Source organism: Pteropus medius, unplaced genomic scaffold (genome assembly GCF_902729225.1).
Source record: "Pteropus medius unplaced genomic scaffold, Ma_sr-lr_union100, whole genome shotgun sequence".
Lineage (NCBI taxonomy): Eukaryota > Metazoa > Chordata > Mammalia > Chiroptera > Pteropodidae > Pteropus > Pteropus medius.
The window spans coordinates 3,732,969-3,748,855 of NW_024347788.1; the positions used below are offsets into that span (position 1 = coordinate 3,732,969).

Consider the following 15,887-nt stretch of genomic DNA (forward strand, 5'->3'; position numbering starts at 1 on the left):
AAAATCTGCCGGTCGCCAGCTCTTGAGCTGTGCCCTTAAGCCTAGGGTTTCATTTCACTGTCCTTACAAGCTAAGTTAGCCTGTGATTGTTCCATGGGTACCAGCAGAAGTCATAGGGTTCACAGGGTAAAAACAAATATTTTACGCATGACACAAAAAGGGACATAAGTGTCAGCATATTTGCACTGGTTCTCCTTGCCCAAGTCTCATAGGGGCAGCATGATAAACCCTGATGGAGGCTATGGAAGCAGCTGGTTTGCATCACAGTTGAGAAGCACTGAGTTTGGGGAATCACGACCTTTATAGCAATCTGTTAGCAAGCCTGCTCTTTGTCCAAGATTGGGGAGAGATATTACCTCATCTCCAAACCTTGAGAAACAAACATGAGAGGTGGCCTAATGGTTAGGGAATTGCAGTCACATTCTGCAAAATGTATAAGACTGCAAGAGATCCAGAGAACTGTCTCTCCAACCACTATAGTATACAGATCATTTTCATTTATTTATTAATTTATTTATTCATTCATTCATTTTCTGTTTTTTTAACCTGTTTTTTATTTTCTTTATGATACTTTTCATCAATAGCTTTTTTGTCTATCCCTCCCACCAGAATAGATCTAAGAAAGCAGATTTTATTTTATTCACTGTTATATCTGTAGAATGATGCCTTATTATATTTGTTTTTTTTTAATATTTGCGGTTGAATTTAAATATTCATCAGTTTTCTAAAAGCTGGTTGCATTAATAGATAACAGAGATACAGCAATTAACAAGATGGAGAAGGCCCCTAATCTAAACTTCAAAATTTTTGTCAGTGTAAGGCAGACTATATTAGTGTCTACCTCATAGGATTATGAAGGGGATTTAATAAATAATACAAATAAAATATTTAGCAAAAAAAAATCATCTTATTAGTTTTGACAGCTTTTTATATTGCATTAAAAACATCTTTTGCAAAATGTCACATTATAGTTAATACATTAAACCGTTTATATTCATCTTAAAGAAAAACATAAAAAGTGCGATTTAAATTGATAATTAAAAAATGTAACTATGATCATATAAGTTCTGGACAAAATACAATAACTCTTATGGAAATACATTTTATACTGTTTATAAAATTTACTGTATCTTATATCTTACTTATTTCTAATATCTTTCCGTTATCTCTACTATTTTTCCTTTATGTATAACTGTAATTGAGGTAATAATACATTTATCCTTAATCATATTTTTTAGCAAGATTATCTGTTATTTGTATTTTCCTTGAAATTTTGAATCATACTTTGATTCAGAAAATAGGAATCAAATATTAGAGGCATAATAAGCAGGATGATTGTGGCTGTAAGTGTATATTTACTAGAATATATTTTATTTAGCTGGCACATACCTTTGTCTTGAGAGTTTGAAATGCCAGCATTATCCAATGGGTGTAGAGCCTGAATAACATATTAATAGCAGGATGAATTAGTGAAATTTTTTAAAAAAAGAAATAGAATTAAAAAGCAATAAACAGTATCTCCTAACAGTATGATGATCTTCTCCTCCTCCTCCTCCTCCTCCTCCTCCTCCTTCTTCTTCTTCTTCTTCTTCCTCTTCTTTATCTTAGCTTCCTCCTTCTTCCTCCTCATATGGGTGTTGTCCTCTCCTCTCCTCTCCTCTCCTCCCTCTCCACTCCTCCTCCCTCCTCCTCTCAGCTGTCTTCTTCTTTCTTCTTCTTCTTCTTCTTCTTCTTCAGCTGGCTATTTCTTCTTCTTCTTCTTTCTTTAGCTATTCTTCTTCTCCTTCTCCTTCTCTTCTTAAACTATACTTCTCCTTCTCTTCCTCATCCTCATATCATGCTTGTGCAGTAAATTCCATCTTAAATTCAGGAGTTATTTTCATTGTTTAGCCCTCTGTCTGTATTTTACACACATATGTCATCTCAATGAGAGTTATTTTCATTGGAAAAAAGAGAGAAATAAAAAATGAGTATCTATATGAACATTTAATAAGATTTAAATATGTTGGAATTGCTCCATTTGTAATTTTGATGGAAAATAAAAAAAAAAAACTAGATAATGTGTGTATATTCCTAGCACTATTATAACATTTTACATATAGAATTGCAGGTAGATATTGGAACTTAAAAACAACAATCTAAAATTAAAAAAATAGTACAAAAAGCATAATTTTTAGTGTTAGGCATGATTTATTAAATCTTATAAAGCATTGTTTTCAGCAACTAATATGATATATCAATTCAAGTAACTATTCTCTATTAGAACTAAAACAATAAACAAAATATCTAAATCAGATTTGCGAAATGGTTGAAATATTAGTCATAAAAACATAGTTAAATATTTGCTCTTTCTAATTTTAATGACATAGTTAATAATGTCTTATGATGAGCAATTTCTTTTGTGAAGTCAAGGATATATGAATGAAAAACATCAAATTAAAATGTAATGTACTTAAGATGGTGGGGTAGGTAAATACTGTACATGCTTCCTTCTGTGACCATATTAAAATTGTAACTCATTATTAAATAATTAACTTGGAGAATGATCTGAAGACTGGCTAAACGGAACTCCTGTAACTGGGGATGTAAAGAGACTAGTAGGAGGTGTGGAGATGTGAAACAGGCTGATCCTACACCCATGTGTGATGGTTGAACATCCAGAGGGATATTTTGGCTGCAGGCCCTGCCTCCAAAAGGGGTGAGGACTCCAGCCCCACACTGGGACTCCCTGGCCCAAGATTCTGGTGCCAGGAAGAGAAGTCCCTACAAAACCTGACTGAAAATCAGTGGGAATTCTGGTAGTCAGGGTGAAACAGAAGGCAGCTGAAAAATCAGATGTCCCCTTAAAGGGCCTGCACAAAAACTCAGTCTCTCACAGGCACTCACCCTGGGCTCCGGTGGAGGGAAAGCAGCTTGGAAGGTGCCAAAGACATACATGGAAAAACCAAGTTCTGTGGCTTCTACGCAAGGGCTGGAGGGACAGCCACCATTGTCTCTTTGTTGAGCCCTCCTTCCCTGCATCCTGGAGGTGGGAGGGGAAATCTTACCTGTTGAGCTCTCCCTCATATGGCTGAAATTGACTCTACATTGGCTGTGAGGTCTGCTTGCTTCCCCAGGAGATTTCCTGAGACCCCACCCCACCCAACTCTCAAATTGCCTGTAGCAATTTTGTTACTGGGCCACCAGCCTCACCCCATGCTCTCAGCAAGAGTTTCCTTTGGCAGCAATCAACAAGTCTTCACTTGGAACCTCGGGAGACACTTTCAGTGGTGTCAACAAGCCCTAGCTAGCTTGAGCTGCTGTACTTCTTGAACAAATCTCAGGGGTCTGTGGGCACGAGGTAGGCAGTGGCTGGCCTTGGTGTGAGCTCAGACTTGAGAGTGGCCATAAGTTCAGCGATGGCAACAAATCTGAATTTGCACTAACCTGGGGAACACCACTTGCCACACCCTGGTGACTACCTGAGACTTCATCTCACCCAGCTCTTATTCAGCTGCTGAACCTTATGAGCAGCCCCCAGGCAGCCTCAAGCCTGGGCGTGGTTGGGGACTTTTGCTGAGATACCCCAAACCCAATACTGGTGGCAGTCAGCTTCTATTTGCCTCGCGGCCTTTCTCACATGTTTTCAGGTCCAGTACAGGCAGCGACCAACCACAGATAGCTTTGTAGATCTTATCAGGTAGCCCTGGGCCAGTCACAGGCAGTGGCTGACCTTGCCTTTCATGGGAGCCCTTCCCAAAGGGCTCCAGTACCAACACATCTGGAGTCTGGCACTGGACCTCAACAGAGCACCACATGATTAACCCTACAAGTGGTCTCAACAAGCACGCAAGCCAGCTAGGGTGAACCCCAGTCCATGGGTCAGCCCTCACACATCAGCTCACATGTTGCGGGCATGGCCAATGCTCATGAGAGTCAATCCCAGTCACTGATATGCCAACAACAATCATGGCTCAACTACAATTGGAGGGCACACACAATCATACAAGTGTCACTGCTGGAGCACTTGGCATAGGTGATCAGGGAGACTGAGTCACTGGGACATATAGGACACCTACCACACATTAAGGCTACTTGGCCAAGGATGGGAGATTTAGTAGATCTACCCAATACATAAATATGGACACAGAGAGGCAACTGAAATGAGATAACAAAGAAACACTGTTCCAAATGAAAGAACAGGAGAAAAAATCCAGAAAAGGAATTAAATAAAATGGAGGCAAGCAATCTACCAGACATAGAGTTCAAAACATTGGTTATAAGGTTGCTTAGTGAACATAGGAGAAGAACAGATGAACTCAGTGAGAACTTCAACAAAGAGATAGTAAGCATAAACAAACAAACAAACAAATAAAAAAACCTGTAAAAAACTGTAAAAAAAAACTGTAAAATAAAAACCGTAAGAAATGAAGAATATAATAACTGAATGAATAATACACTGAAAGGAATCACAGCGGATTGGATGAGCAGAGGATCAAATCGGCAATTTAGAAGATAATGTAGCAGAAAACATCCTATCAGAACAGCAAAAAGGAAATAATAATAATAACGAAGAGAATAGTTAAAGGGATCTTTGAGATAACATCAGGCATAGCAACATTCACATGATAGGGGAACTGGATAAAGAAGAAAGCTGAGGGATTGAGAATCTAAGGAAATAATGACTGATAACTTCCCCAACCTAGTAAAGGAATAGATATGCAAGCCCAGAAAACACAAAGAGTCCCAAACAAGATGAACTCAAATAGACTCACACAAAGACACATCATAATTAAAATGCCAAAGGTTAAAGATAAAGAGAGAATCCTAAAAACATCAAGAGAAAGGCAGCTAATTACTTACAAAGGTGCTCCCATAAGACTGTCAGCTGATTTCTCAATAGAAACTTTGAAAACCAGAAGGGATTCACAAGAAATATTCAAAGTGATGAAAAGCAAGATTACAACCAATATTACACTACCCAGTAAGGCTATTAATTAAAGTTGAAGGTGAAATATAGAGCTTCCTAGACAGGAAAAAGCTAAAGGAATTCACTATCGTCATGCCAGTATTACAAGAAATGTTGAAGGATCTTCTTTAAGAAGAAGAAGGGAAAGAAAAAAAAATAACATACATGTGAATGATAAATTGAGAATAACTATGTACCTCTCAATAATCACTTTAAATGCAAATGGATTAATTGCTTCAATTACAAGACATAGGGTAGCTGAATGGACAAGAAAATAAGACCTATACATAATCTGTCTACGACAGACCCACTTCAGATCAAAAGATGCACACAGACTGAAAGTAAAGGGATGAAAAAAGTATTTCATGAAAATGGAAATTAAAAAAAAGAAGCTGGGATAGCAATACTTGGATCAGACAAAGTAGACTTTAAAACAAAGGTTATAAGTAAGAGTCAAAGAAAGACATTACATAATAATAAAGGAATCAATCCAAAAGAGGATATAACCCTAGTAAACATTTATGCACCCAACGTAGGAGCACCTAAATACATAAAGCAATACTGATTAATGTAAAGGGAGAGATCGACAGTAATATAGTCATAGTACAGGACTTTAACACCTCATTGACACCAATAGACAGATATTCCAGACAGAAAATCAAAAAAGGAAACAGCAGCCTTAAATGCACACTAGAAAAGATAGATTTAATTGATATTTTTAGAGTGTTTCACCCCAAAGCAGCAGATTATACATTCTTCTCAAGTTCACATGAAACATTTTCCAAGATAGAGCATATATTAGGCTACGAAAGAAATCTCAGTAAATTTAAAAAGACTGAAATTATATCAAGAGTCTTCTCTGGCCCTATGGTGTAAAATCGAGAAATCAATGACAAGAAAAAAACTAAAAGAAAAAACACAAACACATGAAGGCGAAATAACATGCTATTAAACAATGAATGGGTTAACAATGAGACCGAGGAAGATATCAAAAAATACCTTCAGACAAATGAAAATATAAACACAATCACCCCAAATCTATAGGACACAGCGGAAGCAGCTCTAAGATGGAAATTCGTAGCAATACTAGCCTAGCTCAAGGAAAAAGAAAAATCTCAAATAAGGAACCTAACTTTACATCTAAAGAAACTAGAAAAAGAACAGCCATCAAGGCCCAAATGAGTATAAGAAAAGACACAATAAATGAAAAAAAAAAAAACAATATAAAAGATCAGTAAAACCAAGAGCTGGTTCTTTGAACAGATAAACAAAATTGATAAACTTTTAACTAGATTCATCAAGAAAAAAAACCACAGGACCCAAATAAAATCAAAAATGAAAGGGGAGTGACAACTGACTTCACAGAAAAAGAAGAATTGTAAGAAAATGTTATGAGCAATTACATGCCAACAAATTGGACAATCTGGAAGAAATGGATACATTCCTAGAAACATACAATTTTCCACAACTAAATCAAGAAAAAACAGAAAATCAGAACCGACCAATTACTACTAATAAAATCGAATCAGTAATCAAAAAAAAAAAAAAAAATCCCAACTAAAAAATGTTCTGGACCAGATGGTTTCACAGGTGAATTTTACCAAGCTTTCAAGTAATAAACAACTATTCTTAAACTATTCCAAAAATTTCAAGAGAAAGGAAGGCTCCCAAGCTCTTCTATGCAGCCACCATGTCCTGATTCCAAACCGAACAAAGATATTACAAAAAAAAAATTATAAGCCAATATCCCCGATGAACATAGTGCAAAAAATTCTCAACAAAATAATAGCAAACTGGTTCAGCAATACATTAAAAAGATCATACACCATAATCAAGTTGGACTTATTCGTGGGATGCAAGGTTGGCTCAATATCCACAAATCAATTAATGTGACACGCCATGTTAACAAATTGAAAAATAAAAATCATGTGATCATCTCAATAAATGCAAAAAAATATTTGATACAATCTCGAATTTATTTATGATAAAATCTTACAGCAAAGTGAGAATAGAGGGAACATACCTCAACATAATAAAGGCCATATATGTCAAACCCACAGTTAACATCATATTCAACTGGCAAAAGCTACAAGTGTTTTCCTTAAGATTAGGAAAAAGACAAGGATGTCCACTTTCACCATTTTATTCAACATAGTATTAGAAGTTTTAGCTACAGCAATGAGACAAGAAAAATAAATGAAAGGTATCCAAATTAGGAAGAAGTAAAACTGTCATTATTTGCAGATGGCATGATACTATATAGAGAGAAGCCTAAAGATTCCACCAAAAAAAAAAAAAAGTTAGAACTGATAAATAAATTCAGCAAAGTTACAGTATACAGAATGAATATTCAGAAATTGGTGCATTCTATAGACCAATAATAAACTATCAGAAAGAAAAATTAAGTAAACAATCCCATTTACAATTGCAAAAAAACACCAAAAAACCTAGGAATAAATTTAACCTGTACTTGGAAAATTATAAGAAATAAACTGAAGAAGATACAAATAAATGAAAGCATGTTCTGTGCTTATGGTTAGGAAGAATTAACATAATTAAAATCTCCATACTACCCAAAACTATCTATGGATTCAATGCAATCCTTATCAAAATACCAATGTCATTTTTCACAGAACTAGAACAAATATTACTAAAATTTATATGGAATCACAAAAAACCTCGAATAGCCATGGTAATCTTGAGAGAATAAAAACGAAGTTGGAAGTTACCTGATATCAAACAATATTACAAGAGTATAGTAATAGAAACAGCTTGGTACTGGTATAAAAACAGACAAAGAACAATAGAACAAAATAGAGAGCCCAGAAATAAATCCATGCCTACATGGTCAATTAATCTATGACAAAGGAGGCAAGAGTATACAATGGGGTAAAAACAGTCTCTTCAACAAATGATGTTGGGAAAACTGAACAGACACATGCAAAAAAATGAAACTGGACCACCTTCTTATACCATATACAAGAATAAACTCAGAATGGATTAAAGACTTAAATGTAAGACCCAAGACCATAAAATTTGTAGAAGAAAAGATAGGCAGTAAACTCTCTGATATTGCTATTAATAATGTTTTTTCTGGTATATCTCCTTGGGCAGGGTAAACAGAAGAAAAAAATAAAATAAATTATATCAAACTAAAAGGGTTGTACACAGCAATGGAAACCATCAACAAAATGAAAAGACAACCTAGTGAATGGGAGAAGATATTTGTCAACGATGCATCTGATAAGGGGGTAAGTATCCAAAATTTATAAAGAACTCGTACAACTCAACACCAAAAACAAACAAACACACAAACAATCCAATTAAAAAATGGTCAAAGGACCAGAACAGGCATTTCTCCAAAGAGGACTCACAGGTAGCCAATAGACATATGAAAACATGTTCAACGTCACTAATCATCAAAGAAATGCAAACAAAAACCACAATGATATGTCATCTCACAACTGTCAGAATTTATATCATCAATAAATCAAAATAACAATAGTGTTGGTGAGGATGTGGAAGAAAAGGAACCCTTGTGAACTGCTGCTGGGATTGAAAATTGGAACAGCCACTATAGAAAATAGTTTGAAGCATCCACAAAATATTAAAAATAGAACTACCTGACCCAGCAATTCCACTTCTGGATATTTATCCAAAGAAAATGAAAACACTATACTCACTGCTTGCAATTTACCATAGCCAAGGTATGGAAGCAACCTATATGCCCATTAATAGATGATTGAATAAAGATGTTATGGTACATACATACAATAGAATTGTTCAGCCATTAAAAAAATGAAATTTTATCATTTGCAATAACATAGATGGACCTGGAAGATATTATGATGAGTGAAATAAGTCAGAGAGAGAAAGACAAATATCACATAATTTTACTTATATATGAAATCTAAGGAATAAAATAAAACAAAACAGACTTATAGATACAGAGAACTAACTGGTAATTGCCAGATAGAAGCAGCTTTGGGGAGCTGGATGAAAAATGTGAACAGATTAAGAAATACAAATTGGTAGTTAAAAAATTGTCACGAGGATGTGAAGTACAGCATAGGGAGTATAGTCAATAATATAGTAATAACTATGCATAGTGCCAGGTGAGTACTAGATCAATGGAAGGGATCACTTCATAAATTATATATAAATGTCTAACCACTATGTTGTATACCTGAAGCTTATGTAAAATAATATGGAATGTCAAGTCTAATAAAAATAAATAAATAAGTAAAAATGTTATGTAACTATGAATAATTATAAATGTTAAACATTTTAATTTTTATTTTACACTCCTTGATATTTTATCTGTGGTTTTAAACTTTTTATTGAGCAAAATTTCCTAAAACCATCCTTTCATGTCTTTTAAGAATCTACATTGCACGTTATTTTCTCTTTGTTGTTTATGACTATCCAAAGTATAAATAGCTCTTAGATGCCATTGGGTGGGTGTTATCTGAGTTTGGTCTGTGTTATATATTGCTTTCATCTCACATATATTTTCACAAATTAAAAATAATGCCATAAAATGTCAAGTTCATATTTGGGGATGATGTGACAGATAAGTCTCTTCTTGCTTAGATTTAAATTAGGAAGTTGCAATATAATCTTCCGTTTTGAGTTAAGTTTATATACAGAACATATCCTTGTATTGAATTACTAATTACTTGGAAAATAAAAATATGTCTTCTTCCTTTTCATTTTTTAATCATTCTTACTTCCATATGTTATATTACTGTATATGTGGAACTTATAATTTTAGAAAAGCCTACTATGGCTTTATAAAAGCAAATAAAAATTATGTTACATATTTTATCTCTAATATTATTTTCCAAACAATTATTGGGAGCATGATAATCAACATAGGCTTAATGTATCCTAATTATTAAGAGTTTGTTCATATCTGTCTATACTATTATTTTATATAAACTAAATATGTCTGAGTATTCTACTCTTTGCGAGAAAATAGCAGCCATGCCTTGCATATAAGAAAAAAAGTTACTCAGTTCCTACTAATTGCTACCTTTGAAGAATGTTGCACTATTGTTTTCAGATATCCCAGTTTTTCAAAAGAAGCTGAAAATCTGGATTTTTATAATAAATATCTGAAATTTAAGACTTCATGTTTACTCAATCACCAAACAAAATGCTTGCCAACATCCTATCAGCCACAGAACACATGATGGATAGGAACCTCATACCTAATGAGAACAAATTTATGACCTCTGCTTTCATATTGCAAAGTACATTAACTCATATTATCTTTTAGAAAAAAGTGTTCACTGTAAAATTTTATGTTGGTTATTCTACACTCATCCCCCAACCCATTATGTTCATGTTCTGAGATGAAACAGAAGCTGAAAGACACTAAGTAAATTGCTTAACATTCTAAAACATGTAAACTGTAGAGCCAAACTTAATCAAGTCAAATTTACTGATTTCGCAGTCTGTGTGCTTATATCGAGATGTTAGTTTCAGCCGAAATATCTTTGGCTAGGCACATTTTTTAAAGGTAAATTAGATGAGCTATGACAATTATGTCTGTCCCAGTGATCTTCCTAATGAGAACTCAAACTACACCACTACTAGTTTCAAAACAACACATACTATTTTATCTAATCATATGACAAAATTAATGATAACTTATAGTGTATCTCTACAACAACCATTAGTAATACTGTAGTTATAAAAATTATTACAACCAGAAAACTATTTTATTTACATATTTACTACACTCCCAAATATTTATATATATGAGGATATTTATTAATCTATTCAGTGCTATTTAGATGGTATTATGCATTCTAAATATATTATCCTTAATTCTCACTTAATACTTTGTTATATCTATAATTATACATGACAACAATTGTCATAAAAAATGATCAGGAGAAGGAGAAAAAGAAGGAGAAGACTTGAGGATTAAAGAATGGAATGGTTTCACAATTTATCCACATCTAGTAAATAAAATAGGATCCTTATTTGAGTCTCTGTGACAGCAAAATTCTCTGCTTTTCTGTTTTTACTAATTTATTCATTGCTTGGGGTCAAATTTTCATGAGATGCACTCAAACTACAACATATTCTTATTTAAAGTATAGCCCCCAACTTTTCTGAAATTTAAAATCTTTCAAGATATTCTATCAAAAATTTAAAATAGCTTTCTTTTGAATAAACTTTATATTGGTATCTTTATTTCTCAATCTTTGAATATTAATAAAACATGAATATATAATGTAGCTTTAAAGTATTTGTAGGGGCCTTCGGAGAAAAGTTTGTGGAAGAATTCTTTGATGAAACACAACGGATAGGCTCTTTTCTCTTGTGTTCACAGCTATTTAGACATTCTTTTTCAAACACTGTATTATTTTTTAATCTTTTTTTTCTTCTTCAAATTTTTTAGATAACTACTAGGTTTCCCCCTCAACATACTTAGACACAGTTTGCTTTGGTGTGCATCTAAAATTTAAACCATGCTTTATGTTATGTCTGATATCAGCTCTAAAAGATTTTCAGAATCATACCCTTAGTTTTCAAAGTTCTACCACGCCATGCATCCTTTAGCTTCTTTTTTGGCAGAGGCCAAGCCATAGGAATTCTGTTTGCATTCACCTTTAATCTATCGTCCCTCTCTAAATGTTATTATGTACTTGCAAAGCTTATGAAAATTATTTGTCTCTTCCAACATCTAAAACAAATGCCAATTCCTTTATGAAAAATGTTATATCTTAGTATAATAAATCACTCACTACGTCCCTAAAGAATGCCAGTTATAATTTAATTTAATACTTAATACATCTTTTAATAATCATTTGTTTTTTCATGTTCTTCTCTCCATTATGTTTTAACTAACTTGTAGAGAGAAACTGTGTTTTCATTTTAGTATCACCTGAGGCCAGTATCTAATGGGTTTTCATAATGTTTCTTTAATTTAATTTGGGCTTTTTCCTTTAAGATATTATTTCATTGGATAGGGTAACATAGTTCACAATTAAGTTATTCTGTTATAAAAATTAAAATTAGTAACATATTTTTCTCTTAATTTGAACTTCATCTTGTACAAAATAAAGCTATACTGTTGATAATAATAAAGTTTATTATGAAATAGGTATAGGATATTTGATGGGTAATTTTATGATTTGAAAAACTGATAAAATAAAATATTCATATTTTTAGTATAAAACCATAAGTACCAATGTGCTGCTATATAGTTTTTATTAATCAAATATGTTTCAGAATCAAAATAAATTATTTTTGGAAAATTACATTATTTTCTTCTATGTATCTTTTACAGCAAAGTTACACGAATCAGAAATTCTAAAGCATAGTTGACATCAGCCTCACAGAAATCACTAGCTTCATAGATTAAAAGTAGTAAAATGTATTATAAAAGTATTAGTTATTTTTATATGTTAATAGCAACCCATTATTTATTTCCAAGAAGTTAAACATTTACAACTATATATAGAGGGGCTGATCTAGTCCTCAAATAATATATACTAGTCCATCACACTCTTAGTGGATTCTCAGAGATGGTGATAAATTCAGCTGGTTTGTCATTCCACTCAAAAGATTTTAGAGAAAAGTGAAATATTTTGGTAAACAATCTCTGCCAAATGTTTAAAGCCAACATATAGACTAAGAGACCTATAATAATTCATAAAAGGGGGTACAAAAGGAAGTATAATATTTTCTTGGGAGGAGTAGAATACTCAGACATGTTTAGTTTGTGTAAAAAACATATCAATATTAAAATAACAAACCTAGACATAATTGTTAACCAGTCTTCATATCTCCATTCAATAGTTTACTTACTATCTTCAGTCACTTGTATTACAAATTCTGTTCTCAAAAAATACAAATATTAGCTGAAAACTTACTGATTTATAGATGAAAAGATGGAACAATAAATTTAGTGAGTATGCCAAGATAAGATAGAGAAAGGAATGTTGGTACTTTCAAGAATCATCATTGAATTTTAAATGTCAGTCCTATGACAGTTCATAACACTTTGGTACCTCTTAACATTGCGAGATTCCCTCTAATTCACAAAAACTCTTTTTATGGTAAATGGAAAAATATCTTCATGTACAAAATAAAACCATCTACATTAATGTATGATTTCTGTTAGTAGCTTTGACCAGTTAGATATCTTTCACATATGTAAATTTTACATATCCAGATATCTTTTACATATTCCAACTTCCTCCTCAAATTATGTCTGTGGTTTAAATCAAAACAACAAATTATGAAAACCAAATGGTGTTAATTCTTCTTGGCTACATTTTGAAAAAAAAATACTCTTTATGTATTTCTTACATTGTGATTCTTCTATTGACAGCTTGATAAAATTACATTTATTTTTATACAAATTACATAGTAGGCTATTCCAACTATAAATTGCTATGCCTTTTCAATTCTTATCCTTCATATCACTCTGTGATTCATATAATTAAAAACATTCTTGGATTTCTTCATATACTTTCAACTATTCCTTCAGCAACAAGGATATTTTAGGTAATGATTTATTAAATAATCACATTGCAATACTTAATAATTCATACTCTCTCTATAATAAGAGAATATTTTGTTCAATAGACAAGCAAACAATAAAAAACAACATAGTCCATTGATATGCAGAATGCAAGAACCATAAGAAAAATTAGTATAACCCTCAGCACTCATTAAAATTATATATGTTGTGTCACCATAATGTCAAGAAAATAAGTTAACATCATTATTTACAACAGATAATACCTTCTTAAACATTCATTTAAAATAATTTGCTATAGTGAGAATCAAAAGCTCTAATTCATAAAATCAAAGTATAATTATTGAATAAATTTATTTACTTTTTAATGCTTGTAATAATGTAGTATAGACAGAGAAAAAATCTCCAATTAAAATATTTCAACAATAGAACACCTACCACGTAGTAGCTTTTATTTTATTTTTTTTCTGAAACAATAGATTTTATCACTCTTAGATTTTAGACATCTGCATAAATATTCCGTAAAGCCATCTTTTATGACTATTTCTACTAAAATATCTGATATATGGAAAGATGGAAACATCATAACCACAAAAGAATCAATTGATGAATTCTTTTACCCAATAAACACTGCTGATTTCCTCATAGACAATACCTTTTTAAAATCTCATGTGAATTTGTGATCAAGAAAGGTTTTAATTTTCTAAGAAAAAGTGAATGTGCCTCACTCAATAAAATATATTTATTTTACCCTAGAAGAAATTTCTTAAACTTGATTGTCACAGTTTTCTCATTTTATCTTAGTAGTATGCAAATTAGTCAGCTTAATTAGTTTTTTCTTTTCAATTGTCATTGAGACTCAATTCTAGTTCTATCTTCCACTCATTTACTAATTAAAAAGTTATATATTGAAGAGTGTGTAACTATATATTCAGTTCTTTTTTTTAGATGTTGATATTCTAACAATTCTTATCTTTTTAATAACTTGAACAGAAAATCAAGTTTTACAAAATATAATGCAGTGACTATATGTAGTGTGTATAAATTTACAGTATGTCATGTGTGAGTGAGAGAGAGAGAAAGAGAGAGAGAGAGAGAATTAGATTAACCTTATACCAAAACTCCTGATAAACAATAAGTTAAAGAAGCAATTAATTATAATTTAAAAAGTTGAGTTGTAGGAAATATGCAGCCTAGTGGTAGTATGGCGGTTTTACTAAGAATTCAGGGAATCTGACTCCTTTTATCAGTGGCTTTATTCCTAGTGTGTCACAATCGCATACATATTCCATTATGGTGACTCAAGTTCAGCCAGCAGCCATCACATCTACATTCTTTTCAGTAAAATGAAGAGTAAAAAAAAGGCCATGACTTCTCTTTTTAAGAAGTTAGTAAAAAGAGAGAATGAGGAACAATAATCTGTCTCTGGCACATGTACTTTTATTAATCGGTATGTTTTTCTAAACTTTAAACATAATTGAGTGTATATATTTGGTTATTTTCTAAAAGAAACTTTAGTATTATGTGGTTGAGCATGTATCTTTTCTAATCTATAAAACTGTCACCAAACTGCTTTGTTAAGATAGACTCTAGACTCAACAATATAGTTTTTAAAGATGTTTTGAGATCTTGTAAAGAAATAGGTTGTCAAGAGCTGAGTTAAATTAGAGAGAGCTCAGCTACCAGGTATTGAATAGTTGATTAAAGTAACAAGCTAACATGAAAATAACAGTCAAGTTTTAAATCACTTACCGAAATAGTATAAGCAAGAAGAAAAAGCCCCAACTACAGCAGTGTTCAAGAAAGTTGCCAAGTGAAGATCAGATTTATCATTGCAGAAGGAGGTGGGATGTGATGCAGAGAGACTCTCACTGCCAAGGAGCCCCAGACAAAAGGCTCCTGCCAATTTCTGCACCTGGGTGGCCAGAAGAAGCAAGAAGAAAAAGGGTACTGAACTGGGTACTGAGTCAGAGGGAGAAAAAGGTCTTCAAATTCTTCCTCCCCTCTGATAAGGCCTTAGCAGAAGAACCTGAGAGAGGCTTCGACCAATGGACCAAGATAAAGAGGCCTCTGGATGGAGGTTCTTGAGCTCAGCACATAGACATACATAGAGCATAGCTATTCAGAATGTGCTGAGTCCTTGACGGCAGTGCGTTTGCTGTGCACCAAGTCTGGTGAGGGGAGGGTAGTTTTCCCAGTGCTCAAACCTCATATTCTTCGTGTATATTTACTTCTGTTTCTGTTTATTCAGGTTGTTATAGCAAAGCACCACAGACTAGGTGGCTTAAAAAGGAGGAATTGATTTCTCACAGTTCTGGAGGCTGAGAAATCCAAGATCAAGGTACCATCAAGGTAAATTTTATTCTGTGGAATATTCTCTTGGTTAGTAGGTAGCCACCATCTGCTGTGTGCTCACATGACCTTTTTGTGTGCATT

General features: G+C 32.9%; 1 long non-coding RNA gene across 1 annotated transcript in view; it reads right to left on the reverse strand.

Moving 5' to 3' along the window:
- The window catches only part of LOC120614447 (uncharacterized), a 50,072-nt gene extending 34,538 nt beyond the window's left edge, over positions 1 to 15,534 (reverse strand). Inside the window, exon 1 of the long non-coding RNA XR_005655984.1 lies at positions 15,204 to 15,534. This is a non-coding gene — a long non-coding RNA (uncharacterized LOC120614447). The remainder of the gene's footprint in view (positions 1 to 15,203) is intronic.
- Positions 15,535 to 15,887: the final 353 nt, after the last annotated feature.